This window comes from Drosophila albomicans, chromosome 3, assembly GCF_009650485.2.
Source record: "Drosophila albomicans strain 15112-1751.03 chromosome 3, ASM965048v2, whole genome shotgun sequence".
Taxonomy (NCBI): domain Eukaryota; kingdom Metazoa; phylum Arthropoda; class Insecta; order Diptera; family Drosophilidae; genus Drosophila; species Drosophila albomicans.
Genome location: NC_047629.2, coordinates 40,701,101 through 40,717,803, shown reverse-complemented (window position 1 = coordinate 40,717,803; position 16,703 = coordinate 40,701,101). Strand labels below are relative to the sequence as shown.

General features: G+C 34.2%; 1 protein-coding gene across 4 annotated transcripts in view; it reads right to left on the bottom strand.

The window, feature by feature from the left end:
• The window catches only part of LOC117572006 (cyclin-dependent kinase 14), a 140,654-nt gene that overhangs the window by 83,642 nt on the left and 40,309 nt on the right, over positions 1–16,703 (bottom strand). The window contains exons 1-2 of one of the 4 annotated variants that reach the window (XM_034254524.2): positions 8,397–8,531; positions 5,035–5,384 (exon numbers count right to left, since the gene is read on the bottom strand). The exons of 2 other annotated variants lie outside the window; for them this stretch is intronic. The gene's annotated coding sequence lies outside the window, so the exon portion shown is untranslated. Of the gene's footprint in view, positions 1–5,034; positions 5,385–8,396; positions 8,532–16,703 lie in introns of those variants that run through there. One more of the 4 variants, XM_034254527.2, reaches the window with a different exon arrangement.

Sequence of the window (16,703 nt, the reverse complement as noted above, 5' to 3'; positions counted from 1 at the left end):
TTGGGCGTTGTCCCCCTCAAGCTACAAGTATGCAATCCATAATATTAACAAGAAGTTTTCTTCATGCGTTTTCGTTGCCCTCCAAACCACAATCTTATCAATCAACGCATTTGCTACACACACACACACACACACACATAAAGACCCGCATACACACACACACGAACAGAAAACAAACATTTATTGGCCAAGTCATAAAATTTAAAAACCATCAAAATAAAATTATCCAAAAATAAAACCGAGACAGAGATAAACAAAGGCATTAACAACGCGCCTCACAGTTGGGGTTCACCCTCTCCCTCCACCTCCCCCCGCCCTATCGACCTCACCTCATTTAGCATATTTCTTGAATGATTTTTATGCAAAACAAAGTACAAGTTTTATTACCATATAGAACTATTTTTGATCGCCAACAAGAAATCGCATCGCAAATTATCGTCAGGGCGACTAAAAGGGGGCGACACACACACACACACACACACACACACAGACAAAGGGGCGTGGCCCCCGCAGCGATGGGGCGTGTTCGATAAGGCAAAACGCAGCAGCAGCGACGGACGTCAGAGAAAAAGTTTCGCAAAGAAAGCGACAAGCAGTAAAAATAAAAATTATTAGTCAACCAGTTGCTTGTGGGGCAACCCCAAACCCCAAAAAACCGAACCCAGCCCTGGTTTTAATACACTGACCACCTGTTTTAATAGTTTGCGCACACGACAAACGAGCAGCTTTTTGGCCAAGTTTGCGTGCCTGCTGGCCGTTTATCAAGTTGCCAAATCGCCATATATACATACATATATATTATATGTGAAACTTAATTAAAATTTACACAAAATAAAGATATATGTATGTATGTATGTGTGTATGTGTGTGTGACGACAAGCAAATGGAAAATCTTAATTACTTTAAGCCTAACCTGGACTTTCTAATTGATTTAGCCATCAATTTATGGCCATCATAACCCGACATCTAACATCACATCACATTTAGAACTAATCAAACTTGCCAACATTGTCAACCACAGAGCTCTAATCGCATTTGTTTGTTATTTACTATGCGTAATTTATCTAGAGGCGCTTTAGGCTAATTACTCCAAGTCGATTCTCTAATTAAATTCCATTCAAACTAAACGAGTTCCTGCGCGATGCTCAATAACTCATCGACAAATCGCATCCGCGAGGGTCGATTTAGAAGAAATTATAATAGAAGAGTTAAAAAAATAGTTTGAAAAAACTTGTATGTAAAACATTTGTTATAATTCAGAAATCATATTTCATCTCTTTTCAATTTTCATTCAAAATTGTTTTTATATTTATCAATACTTTGTCATAATTTAGTTAATTCTTATATTTTTCTCTTATCAATTTTTATTCAAAGTTTTATTTATATTTCTGAGCACTTTTTCAACACTTTAATTTTTTTTATAAATGAGTAGTGGTTCATATTTTTCTTGCGTTTTAATTGATAATTATTTTGTTATTTTGTGTAATTTAGTTAAGGATCTTAGTTTTCTATTTTACAATCATTAATGAGAATTCTATTTATATTTCATTTTATTATGTATATTAATTTTAACAGTTTACAAATATAGTTTGGGAATACAAATTAAAGATATACAGCAAAAGATTTGGAAGATAAGAAAACTAACAATCGATAAACTATTTTGTTTGATAATATTGAGTTAATATAAAGCATTTTATTGACTTTTAAATGATAGTATTAGTTACATCAAATAATTAATTCTTAATTTTTTAAGTCAAATAAGATATGTATATAATCTACGGAGAATACTACATACATCATTTTACAAAAACGACAATACAAAGAATGCAATAGAATTAAAATACCTTAACATATTTATGGTATTTTAAAATACTAAATATTCCTTAAAATATTCAGAAATACAAATATACTTCAGTGTAATATTTGAGGATATTTTCAATGCGTTGCAAAATACAGCATTAATAATTTATGGTATTTTAAAATACTAAATATTGCTTAAAGTATTCAAAATCTAAATATGTCAGGTAATTGATAAGCAATACAATATCTTTGCTTTGCAATAAACTGCATTAAATACTTACTATAGTATTTTAAAATACTAAAAGTATGTCACTGAATTGATCGATCAAATTTATTTGCTTTGCAATAAACTCCAATAACTATTTATGGTATTTTAAATACAATATAATGATCAAACGATTTTTTTTAATAATCGTTCCGTAAGTACTTGAGCTACCCTCGCGCAGCTTGCTCGGTAAACTGCTCTGTGCATTGTAATGAGTTTTGATTGCGTTGTTTGTCGGCCGTCTGTGTGATAACGGAAGTGTATTTGGTTTTATGCTTCCCAGCAATGTATGAATACAATATAGATACAAATGTGAATGTGAATGTGTAAGCAAATGTGTGCGTGTGTGTTTAGCTTATCATTCGCATATAAAGCTGATTAAACAAGTGATTTAACAGCTGATTAGACCTTGGAGTTGCCCCTGCGGGCCCTGAGAGAGACTGAGACCAAGAGACCGAGATGCGAACGTCAGCAAGCGTCAAAGCAAAGCGTTCGCGTTGCTTGGGTCAATGTTCTAATAAAAAGTTCAATTCAACTTGAATTAATTTCAATTGCACACCAGCAATCACAACAACAGCAAAAGCTGCCATTAAAATCGAGCAAAGTCTTCCGCGTGTTGCTTTAAGCCGGTTTCCATTGAAAGGAGCATCAAGCTGATGCTGATAGGAGCGAATTGGAGAATTGGAGAATCGATGACTCCCATTTAGGGCAATCGTTGTTGTCATTGCTGTTGTTGTTGTTGTTGCCAATTCGGACATAAAATATGTATTGCAAAGTGTTGCACAGTTTTCCAATTAAATGCAAGTTTTATTATTTCCTTTTTTTCGTTTGCTCTGCTTTTTGTTTATTTCCAAATATATTTCATTTGGTTTTATTTTTTACTGGCGGCGTGTCAAAATATTTGCGCTTCATTTAAATAAAGTTTACTTTGATGCACGACGTTTGCTTTTTCCCTCTGCTGTCTGCTGCAGCCTTTTTCCATATTTGTGCAGCATTTTAAATAGGCTTTTACGCATATTTTAAAATATTTATTTGACTGCGCGCTTGCATTTATTTTCCCCAAAATGCAGACACACAAATATTTTTTGCTCTGCTGCACGTGAAAATCGGCGCGAAAATGCATTTTTTTCCCAATCGACACGAACACATTCCGACTCCGATTCCGACACATCAGGCGAATTAAAAACACAAAACTATTAAGCTAAAGAGATTGCCATCGATTTAATAGTGTTTCTACGCCTAAATGCACAAACATAGTTCATGGATCAGATCAATTGCTCTAATTGACAAATCAACTGATAGTTTATGCATTTTTCGCAATTCTATTGAATTTAGTTATCACAGAATTTAGTATTTAGTGCTATCGATAATTCAGAGCAAAAATTGTGCATGTATTGAAATTTAAATAGATATTTTTCATTGAAATGTATTTAATGAATTAGTTTAAAATTGAATTACTTTCCCATTAAAATATTTCTCTTAAAATACTAGTTTATTACTATCGATAACTAAGAGCTTTATTTATTTATTACTATCGACAATTGAGAGCAGAAGATTATGAACACTTTAATTAATATTTTCAATTCATTAGATTTAAAAAAAAAAATGTATACAACAAATATTTTAACCAATTATTATAATTATAACTGATTTTCTATAAAGTTTCCTATTTTACATAAATACTAAATACACGATTATTACTATCGCTAATCGTTTATTACTATCAATGAGTAGTTTTTATTGAAAAACAGCAAAGCAAATCATTCACATTATTTTAGTTAATATAATATTTCCATTATTTTATTAATTATTCGAATTATTTCCACTCATATTCTGTACCAACCCTATTAAAATAGATGTTTATTACTATCGATGATTGACAGCAGAAGTTACGTACTAATCGAAATTTGAATGAATATTCTTCATTAACTGAATTTGAATACATTCAAATAATTAAAATTATTATTATAAATGTCATTACTTCAACTAATTATTAGAATTTTGTCAACTGATTTTTTGTATAAAATTCAAACAAAATACTCATTAATTACTATCGATAATTGAAACCCTAAGTTAAGCATTTATCAAAACTTCAATAGTTTTTATTGTAATGTTTTAATACATTCAAATTAGTAGTTGAAATGTGCATCTTTAATTTACTTTTTTTTAATGAATTTTAACTGATTTTCTATAACAATTTTTCTTTATTATTTTTGTGTCACAGAAAAATTTCTAAATATGTTAGGGAATTCAAATAAATGATATTCGTTTTTTTAAGTTTTCCAAAGAAGAGTTCAAAGGTTCTATATATTTTTATGATATTATAACAAGAACATTATTAAACATTATTTTTTTATTAATAATGTTCGTAAATATTTTGGATTAAAGTCTCCAAGACATTGTATTGCAAACAACTAATGGAGTAAATTCGAAGCTTATTTATTAAATGCAAATTTGTTTTACAAGCCTTTTTATTATGATTTTTTTTCTTTTCTCTAAAGTAGCGCATTCCTTTTTATTCATTTTTGTTAATTTCAATATTAACTTTGAAACTTTTCCATTTAGTAGAAGGCAAAGGCAACGCACTTCGCACGTTTTTAGCTATTTGGGTGCTTAAGTTGAAAATAAACAAAGAAATTTGTTTATTGTAGGCATAAATTTAGCGCAAATCAAAATGGAAATAAAAATTAAACGCGTTGAACGTTGATGGATTCAATAAAGCCAAGAAATTTATAAATAAAAATATCAAATTATATTTAATACTTATATAAACAAATTTACTGCGTGGGCCTCAAGAAAACGGATTTAATGATTGTTTATTTTAGACATTCCACTTATTTTTCTTTCTATCTCAATCTCGCATTTTTTTATTTTATATAATTAGGAAAACAAACAAAGCAAAGTTTTGCTTGCTTAAGAATAACTTTTCGGATAAATGTATTTTATAAAATTGTAATTGAAATACGCACCACCAAAATTGTTGTTGTTCAACTTTGTGGGTTGATTGATTAGTTCGGCAATTTTGAGGCCGTTTATCGCCGTAGCTCCAGTTGTAGAGATGAATTAATATAATTTAATGCAGTTAAAAATATTTAACTGCTATTTCTTAATTGTTTTACTTGCTTATTTTTCACACAATTTTGCGATTCAAGCGATTGCAAAGCCTTTGTTTATGGCAAACATTTTGTTAGAGTTCAAGTTATTACTTGAATTTATTTTTATGACACTTTTTGCACTATATATATAACGAATGTATTCTGTTATCTATTGGTGGATAATGGCAAAAACCGTCTCGCATGTAAACGAGGTCAAATTTTATCTGCAGACAGTGAAAACAACAACAACGAGTATAAATATTGAGCTACGACCACAGACAACACAACAGCAAAAGCAACAACAACAACAACAATAACAACAACCATGACAACAACCCTCAAAAAGGAAAATGCGAAAGGAAAAGCTACAAGAAAATCTGCTACGTCAAAAATATAAAAACGAAAGAAATCTTTCGCTTTTTGTTTTTGGGGTGGTTTGGTTTGTTATTATTGTTTTTTTTCGAGGGTGTTTTTGCTGTTATAATCTTTCGATTTGCTTTAGCAGCTCATCAAATCGATTTGCGTGGCCATAGATCAACACACAACACAACACAACACACAACAACAGCAATATTTTATAACTTGGTTCTCGCATAATTCATCAGAAACAAACAAACACAAAATGTAATTTAAAAACTTGACGCGAGGTTAAGAGTTCAACTTGAAAATGTAAAACACTTTGACATTTAACTTGCACTCATACACTTGAAAAAACGACGATCAAATGAGACGAGACGTCGTCGCTGCCGTCGTCGACGTCGACGTAGACAAAGGAATTTATGTTTGGCACGTTACGAGAGTTTTCAATGTGAAGAAGCTTCGTTTTGCCGGTGAACGCGAAGCGCTGCACACAACCTGCCGCGTTGAGTTTCGCACACGAAATGAGGTCAACGAGATATACTCACTACGTTACGTTTTACGTTACGCCGCTTTTACGTTTTACGTTTCGACGTTGCGACGTTCTGAAAGCCAAAGCATAGACAGAGCCCAACATGAAAGTAGCGCAAGGGCGCCACCTGCTTTTGTTTTTGGGGGTGGGTGGCGAGTGCCTGCACATGCAAACGCTAGAGAGAGCGTGAGCGAAAGCCCGAGAAAGCTAGCGAGAGAGCGCACACGTTACGAGAGAGAGAGAGCAAACATTGCAATACTCTCTTAAGTTCCACATCAAAAACACACACAAGCCGGCTTGGCGTGCGTACGTACTACATTCCACCTCGCAGTCGCTCTGCCTTTCTCTCTCTCACACACTTTGTTGTTAGAAGAGGGGCGTCTGGAGGTGCGCCCGGGCAAGCGTGGCGTCTTTTGGCGGCTATCAAAATACACTGGCTTGGCTTTATTACGTATACGCAATGTTGATTACATGATAGGTGAGTAGGTCGTGTCTCATCTTGTTCCCGTTGTTGTTGTCGTTGTTGTTGGGGAAAAGAGAGGCATGTTCTATGCACTTCTGGGTCACAGGCGGCAACTCAATTGATAAGCACTTCAGAAATTGCATCTTCTATATATGCTGTAACATATCTACAGCACAGTTTTACAAGCACTGCGCCCGCATTTGCGTCACAGTCTCACAACTGTGATGCGATGCATGCAAATTGCAATTTACGACAACGACTTTCAGCAGCAGTCAGCTGACAAGGCAAGTTTTCTTTTTTTTTCGGCACCAAATAACTGAGATAAGTTGGAGTCGCCTCTAGAACGTTGTTTTGTATGCAAAACGTATCTAGGTCAAAGCATATTTTTAGTATAACTGAACTTCTCCCCAGGCAAACAGGCAACAAAAGATCGTGAGCAATCTTTATGTTAATAACAATCACCACAGTGTATTATTATATTGCTTTTGTGCCAAAGCTTAGATTGTTACAGTTTGATTGCCTTTTTTTTTGCACGGTAACTTGTTGGAAATTCCGCTAGATTTTCGACAGCTTTTTTAAAATGTTTTTTTTTTTTTTTTGACAAACTTGTTTTTGGCATTTTGATCAGATCACTGTGTTAAACTGAGTAAAGGCGGCTCCTAATAAGTTCACCAGATGTCAGCAATATTTTATAATTTGAAAGAGTGATTTCAACACTACGATAACACATAATTTTTAGGAATTTGATATTTATACCGTTTTACTTTATAACTATAATATTTTTGAACGTTTCAAATTATTAAAAAGTACTAGTAAAATTTGTTTATAATGGAGTCTTTTTCAAATTCCATGTGTAGATTGCAGATCTCTTCAAATTTTTATTATATTATGGAAAAGATAAAACTATAGTGATTTCAGATATCTTTAAAAGCTGATGTGACGAAAAATATAGTATTATCACTTTTAATCTATACAACTCAAATTTATTTTATTTCATCCAATGTTTTTCTTTTTTTTCCATAAATTGGAGTTTTTGTTTTCGAGAACGCTCTTCCAATTTCTCTTAGTTTTTAATCATTTTCAGCCTAATTGAAAAATATCTCGAACTACATTTTATTGATGTCTTTTATTCATATGAACTCAATTTATTTAACTGCCTGAAATATTTCCTTCACTTCCCGCATAAATTGGCGTTTTTGTTTTCGAGACTTTGCTTGAAAAGCTGCCGTTATTGTCGTACTCATTTTTTTGTGTTAACCCGCTGAATAAATTGAACGCACGTTCAACTTATTCAAATTGCCGCAAAAAATGAAGCATAAAGATAACGTCGAATAAAAATAAGAAGAAAAAAAAGCTCAACAAAACAAACTTTTGAGTAGCCTTCAAAATGCGGGAGCGAAACGGGAAGTGAATTTGTTTTCAAACGCATTTCGAATTGAGCTGAATAAATGATAGAGAAAGGGTGTGATAGAGAGAGAGAGAGGGGAGAACTGAGAAGCTGGAGTTTGCACTACAAGTTTTGGCGTAGTTTCTAATTGGAACTTGCTGCTTTGGCCGGCTGCACAAATAAACAAACTCAAATACAAACAAAGCACGCACACACAATAGCGAGAGCGAGCGAGAGAGAGATGGAGAGAGCGGAACACACGCGAGCACAAAGCAAATAAATAAAACAAATATGAAGCACAGCGTAAAGTGAAGAAGAAGAAGACGACGAAACCAGAGCGAAACTAAACACAGAGCACCAAATTATTAAATATGCTTGTTGTTGTTGTTGTTGCTGTGTGCATTGTTGCTTTTATTTAGTGTTGATTTATGATGCTGCGGCAAAAAAAAGTCAACGGAAGCGTTCGCGAAACAACAGAAAGACACATAGTGACGTACTATACGTAGGTTTGAGAGTCACTGCGAACTAATGCTGCTGCTGCTGCTCACGTCACAAACGAGAAGCGATTGTGTGGCGGAGAGCTGGACAAAGAGCGCGACGCGTCAGACACGGCGAACGTTCAATTGTGAACTGAATCCGAACTAAAACTGAAAGCAGCGACCGCTGCGACAGCGCACAACAGTTGCAGCAGCGACGCGCTTGCGACGTCAGCAATGTGCTGCGCTGCTGCTGCTGCTGCATTGGGTCGCTGCTGCTGCTGTGGTGAGTTTTGCGTCGTAGTACAAAAAGTATTTCATTCAGATTCAAGTAAGCGCAGCCGGCAAAGCGTTGTTGCTGTGCTATTTAAACAGCTGCACAGCTTTGTGCGCTTACGTCACAACAGCAGCAGTAACGTCGGCAGCGCAGTCGATAGCGGCAGCAGAAAGTAAACAAATAAAAAATAACAACAAACAAAACAAATGCTGACGCTGCTGCTGCTGCGCTGCTTTAGCTGCTTATGAGGAAGTGTCGGCAAAATAAATTGCTTAAGCATTGCAGGGAATAGCAACAACTACAACACTGAGAACAGCAGCAGCATCGCAGTCAGCAAGCATGAATCATCAGTCGAGCGCAGCATGTGCGTGGGAGGGAGGGCAGCAGGCGAGTTGAGAGGAAGTTGTCTGCGAAGGCATCCACAACAGAATCCAATGCGTGTGCCTGTGTGTGTTGGTGAAGGAATGCGCTGCGAATGCCAATGCAAAGACCAAAAGAGCGCAAGAGAGAGCGGACGATTGAGAGAGCGCAAGCAATGCGAGCTTGGCTCTCTTCACTTGACAATGGCATCCACACGCACACACACACACAGCACAAACGAAACGAAACGAAATTCACCACAACCACGCGCCACTGGGGCAACGCCGCCGTTGGGACTACAAGCAGAGCAACAGAGCAGAGCAGAGCAACAGCAACCAGAACAACAACAACGAGAGACTGCCAAAAGAAGAGCGCGCATATTTTTGCTCTATTTTAAATTATTAATGAGCGGCTTGTTCAGTTATTAAAAGCTTGGGAATAAAACAACACAAGCACACACAACGCAACAACAACAAAAAAGTAGAAGAGAACAACAAAAAAGTGGCCAAACGTGCACACAGTTAATTCCCAGGTGCAAGCGAGAAAGAGAGAGAGAGACAGAAAGGTAGAAGTACTGTAAATGGAGTTGTGGGTGGAATGGGAGGGAGGCAAAAGGCAAAGCAGAGGCGCCGCAGGAAGCGAATTCCGCAAATTTGATTAGGCGACCTCCTGTTGGGTTGATTGTTGCAGTTGTTGTTGTTGTTGCTGCTGTTACAGTTGCTGCTGCTGTTGCTGCTTTTGCTGGGCAATCGGCATTTGATTGTGGTCGGGCAATAAAATGATATGACCCCAAACCCAGGCAGTAAACTTGGCTAGAAACACATGCAGTTCCTCCTCTCGTAGGTTAGGTTAGGGTTTCGCTCTTTTATTGCAACTGTAAGTGCACTCGTAAAATTGTCAAATAAATACACAAAAGCATAAAAATAAAAATAAATAAAAACTCAATGAGGCGGCGGCTTTTGCTTCTAGTGAACTAGTTCAAATAGAAGAGCGTTTTTAATTGGGCTTTCGATTCCCTTTTTATTTCGATTGAAAGTGCACTCTTAAAATTTGCAATAAAATCAAAATAAACAAGTACATAAAAGTTTTGTGGCATCGCGTTAAGCTTTCGTTTGTGTATTTGAACTAGTTGAAATGGTTAAAAGTTTGTAAAATTCGTTTGAGGATGATTTGTACTGGTTCAAGTGAACAAATGATTATAAAACTACTTTGTTGATGACTTGAACTAGATTAACAGAATCACAATTTAAAAAATAACATTGAAAATGATTTGAACTAGTTCAAAGGGAACAGAAGAGTATTAAATTACTATGATGATGATTTGAACTAGTTCAAGGAATGCTTATTGTATTAGTTCTTAACTTAAACTTAAGTTCAACAAGTTTAAGTAAACTAATTGTGCATTTAAATGAAATACTTCAACTAAAAACGTAGAACGAAAAGAAAACTGATTAGAAATCAAACAAAATAATATTACGAATATGTTTTGGAACTAGTTCATAAATTTGTTTTCCACTTTTAATAATATGTCGATGTTAGGCATTAACTTTTACGACTTTAAAATTTAAAGGTGTACATAATTTAATATACAATCAGTGAGCAATGAAATAAAGTATTAATTGTTTAATAATTAAAAAAAAAAAACACAATTTTTAGAGGATTAACATTATCCATCTATAACAATTCAAATATTTTGACATCATTTAATTGGTAATCACTATTTAATGATCGATTTCTTTTGTTATAATTATTTAAATTTCTATGAAGTTTGAATTTTTTCTTAATTAAAGAACAGTTTTTTTTTTTACAAATTTCTGAGCTATTAATTTCTTGAATTTCATATCACGAATATGATATTTCATAATTAACATTTTCGTTAGGAAATCTGACGCTTTTTCATAATAAATAGCTCATTTGAACCTCAAGGTTCTTGGCTCCATCAAGCCTTAATTGAAGATTAATCGGGATATGCAGTCTGGGGAATCTAATCAACCAAGTGTTAAGCCACAAACTTGCTTCGACCACAAATAGAACAAGTGCCCAAGGCGCTGGTCACACACACACACGCATACACACACATACAGAGACTAAGCACTCGCATGCTATTCAAAAGTCATTAATCTTTTCGTCAGCCGCAAAACTCAATTTTCGACCCTTGATTCCCCCTTCCAACAACTGACCTGACCTGACCTGACTGTGATACCATTATCAGTACCCTAATCACAGTCAGAGCAAAAGTTTTCTTTCAATTATGCAACCTTTTACTGCTCTTGTTGTTTTATGTCGTTTTTTTTTTTGGGGTGTTTTCTTTTTTTGTTGGCTACTTTGCATTTTAAACGCCCCGCGGGCCCAAGTCAGGTCACAACCGCAAAACCGCACCTGCGCAAAGGGCTGACTGTACAGTGGGCACTAAATAAATTGTGCGACGAGCAGAGAGAAGAGGTAAACAAATAAATTGTGTGTAGTAGTCATGGCTTGCCTGTTAAAACAAAGTGTTGCATTTGTTTAGGCTCAGGTGGCAAGGAGACACGCACTCAACTCAACTCGACTTGAAGCAACTCCCCCAGGTGAGCAACAAAGAGCAAGAAGAACTACAACAGTAAACAGAGTGGAGTAAAAATTGCGTGCGAATTGGTTTTAACTTTTGCTTTTTATCTTCAATGTGCAACAGCACGAAAAACGAGAGAGACCAAACGCAAAACGAAAATATTGTCGAGTCCTTTGGGTTTGACACGCCACATTACGCATACGCCACGTGGTCCCGTCCAGTGTTGCGTCGTGTGCGTGTGTATAAGTCTATTTAAATATGCATAGAGTAGCATGAGATCCCTCTCCTCTCCTCCTCCCATCCTCCATTCTCCATCCTCCAACTGCCACAAGTTGTTTCACTACGATAAGTCGCAGCTTGGGGAGTAAATCTCACGTGAGTTTTGGGTTCAACCAACAAAAAAAAAAAAAAAAAAAAAAAAAAAATGCGATACGTAGGTGAGACAGAGCACGAAACGAACAACTTTTGCTCGACAGTTTTTTCGTTTATCTGCAGGCAAATTTAATGGAAAACGACGTGTGTCGAAATCCACACTTGCCACGCCTACCACGCCAAAGCAAACAGGTAAAAGTGTTGCGGCCACAAAGTGTGACTGATTCAATGATACCCTGCGGCAAATAAGAGCGAGAATTTCAGCAAGAGAATACGAAAATGCAAACGAAAAGAAGTCAAAGATTTCATGAACTTTTTTCATTCTTTTGTGTGATGCATTCGCAAACGTTTTGAACGTGATTAGTTTGTGTTCCTAGAATCTATGTTAGGTTAAGCTCTTTAAAAGCTGTTAGTTTATGTGTTTTCGGTTTGCTTGTTTAAGACATTTATGAAAGCTTAACAAAATTTATATTACATGCTAAACCTTAAATTACCATTTTTTGTCATTTCTCTTTCTCATCTATATTCGTAAACGTTTCTGCCAAATTTCTGTTAGTACGATACTCAATAATTATACAGTTGCTCTCACATTTGCCTTCGCTTATATTTCTTTTTTTGCTCCTAGCGTGACTTGTCACTTTTTCCTTGCGTTGCATTCGTTAACGTTCCTTGACACTGTCAGAAGTATCATATATTCCATGTTTTGTAATGTCACAAACTGACTTTATTTTTGTTTGTATACTCTGTGTGTAAACAGAACATCTAGAGAATTTATTTACTTTTGTGATATATTCGTAAACGTTACACAACTAGTTTCAGTGATTTCATTTAATATTTTTTGTAGGTATCATCAATAGAATATCAAATATGAATAGAATAACTTATGATATTTATGATATCAAGTCAAAAGTAGACATATTTTTAACACATTACAATTTATTTCCATTCAAAATGTCTTTCATTTTGTGGGATATTTCTGAACTTTAAGACAAATAGGTTAATTAATTTATTTTCATAAATATATTAAATGGAAGTTATGACAGTTACTTCTGTATTTTCATTTATATATCTTCATGATGTGACATTTTAACTGTATTATACCTTTAAAGTGAATAGTAAATGTCTATTTTTTTCAATTCCTTCACCTCCCGTATTCGTCAACGTTTATGCTGATTGCTTTAGCTGTCATTAGACCCTCGTATAACTGTTTGCATTACAGGATATTCCAAGTTTCCAAGCATCGAATGCTCAGCATACGAAATGTGAATAAACAAAATGAATTTATTGCAAATCGAAATGGATTAGAAAACGCAAGCAGCAAGTGAAGCAAAAGGCGAATAGATGAAGCGAGGGATGTGTGTGTGTGTGTGGCAACGATGTCCAACTTAATTGACTTTTGAAGTGATGACTTCGGTCCAAAAAGTTGCCTCAAATTTGGGGATAAATTCCCTCAATATATACACACACACACACACGCTAGAGAGATAAAAGCATTTAAATAATAAATGTGGCAAAAGTTTATGTTGCTCGCAAGGCCGTAATCAAAGTTGCCTCCAATGAGTGAGAGCGGGAGAGAGCATAATGAAAACATTTACAAAATTGTGTGTGCCCATAAAATCAATAACTACAAATAACTGAAATTGGAGCAAAGCTGCTGCTGCTGCAATAAAGGCGTAATTGAGTCGCATGCCACATGCCCCTTTTGCATTCGTTTTTGCTAATGATGTGGATTAAGTGTGCTCTCAACTGTGCCACTAAAAGTTGCAAGAAGTCGTTCCACGTTTAGTCGCCCAGGTGGCAAAACCACACAGAGAGAAAAAACACAGTTTAAAAAGTAGATTTCAAATCTTGATTTAAAACTTTTTCGATCATCGATTTTTCGGTCATTATAAAAAAGTGGTAAGTGTCATAATTGTTACTAATATTATTGAAAAATTAGATAACATACATAAATGTATAAGAAATATATATAAAATAAACACACAACCTTTTTTTTTAATCTAAATTTGAGAATTTTTGATATTTATTTAAGAATTTGGTGTCTTGATTCATTTTTGAGATTTTTCCCATTTTAGAAACAAATCTTAATTTAAGATTTAGTTTTCTTGGTTCATTTTTGAGATTTTTCCATTCCAGAAACAAATCTTGATTTAAGATTTTGTTTTCTTGGTTCATTTTTGAGATTTCTCTATTCCAGAAACAAATCTTCATTTAAGCTTTTGTTTTCTTGGTTCATTTTAAAGATTTTTCCATTCTTGAAACAAGATTATAATCTTGAATTTCAATATAGAGTAATATAGACTTTTTGTAGAAGTTTTATATTAATTGAAGAATAAACTTTCTTGGTTTAATTTTGACTTCATCATCATCTTGATTCAAGATTTTATTCTCGCTTTTAGCACTTTTTTTCTTTCGGTGTTCAAAAATTACTCCAACCACAGTCATAATTCATGCACTTAAATCAATATGCTTAATTCATGTTTAACAGCGACCAATGCAGCGAGTGTTGCTGTTGTGTTTTGCTGTGTTTGCGGTTTTTGTGGCACGGCTGCAAAACTCGACGCGGCTGCAGTTTGGGCAGCACTGGACTGGACTAATGGGAGGGGAGGAAAACTAATGAGATTTTCCGCTTGCAAATGAAAAGCTGGTTAAACGAATTACGAGCACAGCGAACGCAGCCACTGAACATTGAAATGGATAACATAAGAGCGCGATGCATCCTCTAATTGCAATTACGACTCTTCTTCTTGTTCGACAATAGATTATGCGAATGAGTAAAATGAGTAAAAACTATTTTGCTTGCAGCACAACAATTGCATTTCGCATGACAAATCTGCAGCGTACAGCGTGCTGCAATTAGCTGCACATAAAATTGCGGTTAGACAATGCAGAAATTATTTCAGCCGTGTCCCAATTTAACGGCTCAATTAAAAATAGATATACATATATAAAAATATACATAAAACATTAAATGACAAATGGTGTTTATTTTAAGTGCGAAATAGTTTAAATAATTTAATGACTAAAGTTTTAATTGCATGAAATTTACAATTTTCTAATTACAATATTTAAATAGTAGTACTAGCAGTAATTTAGTTAGTAATATATTGCCATTTTAATACAATTGAAATGTTTAACAAAATTTCACAAATTATTTGGCAATACTATTCAAAATAGATAAGTGAAAACCACAAATTATTGATGTAAAATGTTTATTTGGGAATATAATAACCCATAAATAATTAAATAGCATTGGTTTTAGTATACAAATTTGGAACTTTTTAAATTGAACACTTAAATACTTTTTTCACGTATTGAAGAATCTTTATCAAATTTATTGCCAGCATAGAAACCACAAAATTCAATAAATTTGAACTGGGTTTTTTGTCAATTAGTACACGACCAAAAATTCAAAATTATTTCATCATATTATGAAAACACAGTTTAGGTAAACTTTTTTGAATTAGAAATAATAAATGAATTTGCGCCTGCACTACTTTAAAATATCTTACACTTTTTTTGTAATTAATTATCAATATTATACTAAAATATTTTGCCAATAACAAAACATTAACAAGCATTAAAGCTACTGTGAATAGAAGCATTACAGTGTGGCAGTAATTTTAAATGTACCGCAAAAATACTGAAAATATACCTGAGACTACATTTGGTATATTGATATTATACTACATATGATTTGCTGTGGTAAATTTAAAGCAGTCTGGATCTAAATGCACAACAAATATTTTTGTATGCAAATTATAATTTGCAAATTACATTTTTCATGTATTTTTTGTTGCATAATTACGAATAGTCAAATGTATTTGCCGCCAACGAAACTTTAAACTTATCTTTTGCACTTTAAAATATAATAATTTAAATCGTCAGTATTATGGTAAACTTTCAGCAATCAATTTAAAGTGTGGTTTATTTACTCTATTTTGATTAATTCAAAAATGAATCATTTGCATGATTGCAACGACTTTTTAATAATACATAGTAATGATACACCTTTAAGTTCCACATAAGAACTCAGCTCTTCTCTTTTCACTCAATTATAATTCACATTTGTGAAGCATAGAATTAAAGCAACACCTTTGAGTCTGTTTGCGTTTTTACCCTAAAGGGTTGAAACATCCGCAACATCAAATCGATGTTGCAATTAAAATTAAGCTGCCCCAAAAGACTGTGCTCTTAATGCCTTTATAATGAAGTTTATAAACTTGCAAATCCAATCAAATGAATTGAATTGATACCTAAGCAACATTCGATGAAACCTCCTCTTCATTCTCTTCTCCTTTTCCCTCGCTCGATAGAAACATACACAACTTTAAACAACAACTTCATTAATCAAGCAAACGACTGAGCAGAGAGCAAAGCAAAGCAAAGGCAAATGGCAACAAATTCTCGGAAATTCTTATGTATACAATAAAATTTTAATGTGCAACACTTCCCGTTCACAAACTGAGAAAACTGAGCAGCTGACCCAAGGCAGTGATAACTAACAACAATAACAAGAACAACAACAAAAGCAATGAGAAATACAATTAAAACAACAACAAGTGCACAATAAGAACACGAATAAGAACAACAAATAGCATTTGCAGCTAATAAATTTCATAACTCGAAACTCAGAGATATTTATTTTCATGTACTTTGCCTAAGAGCGCAGCTCAAAGACAACTGCTGCAAACAATTGCAGCAAGCGACAAAGTGTATGAGACAATAAAATACCCTAGAATTTAAGTAAAGGGTGAGGTTGAATGTACCA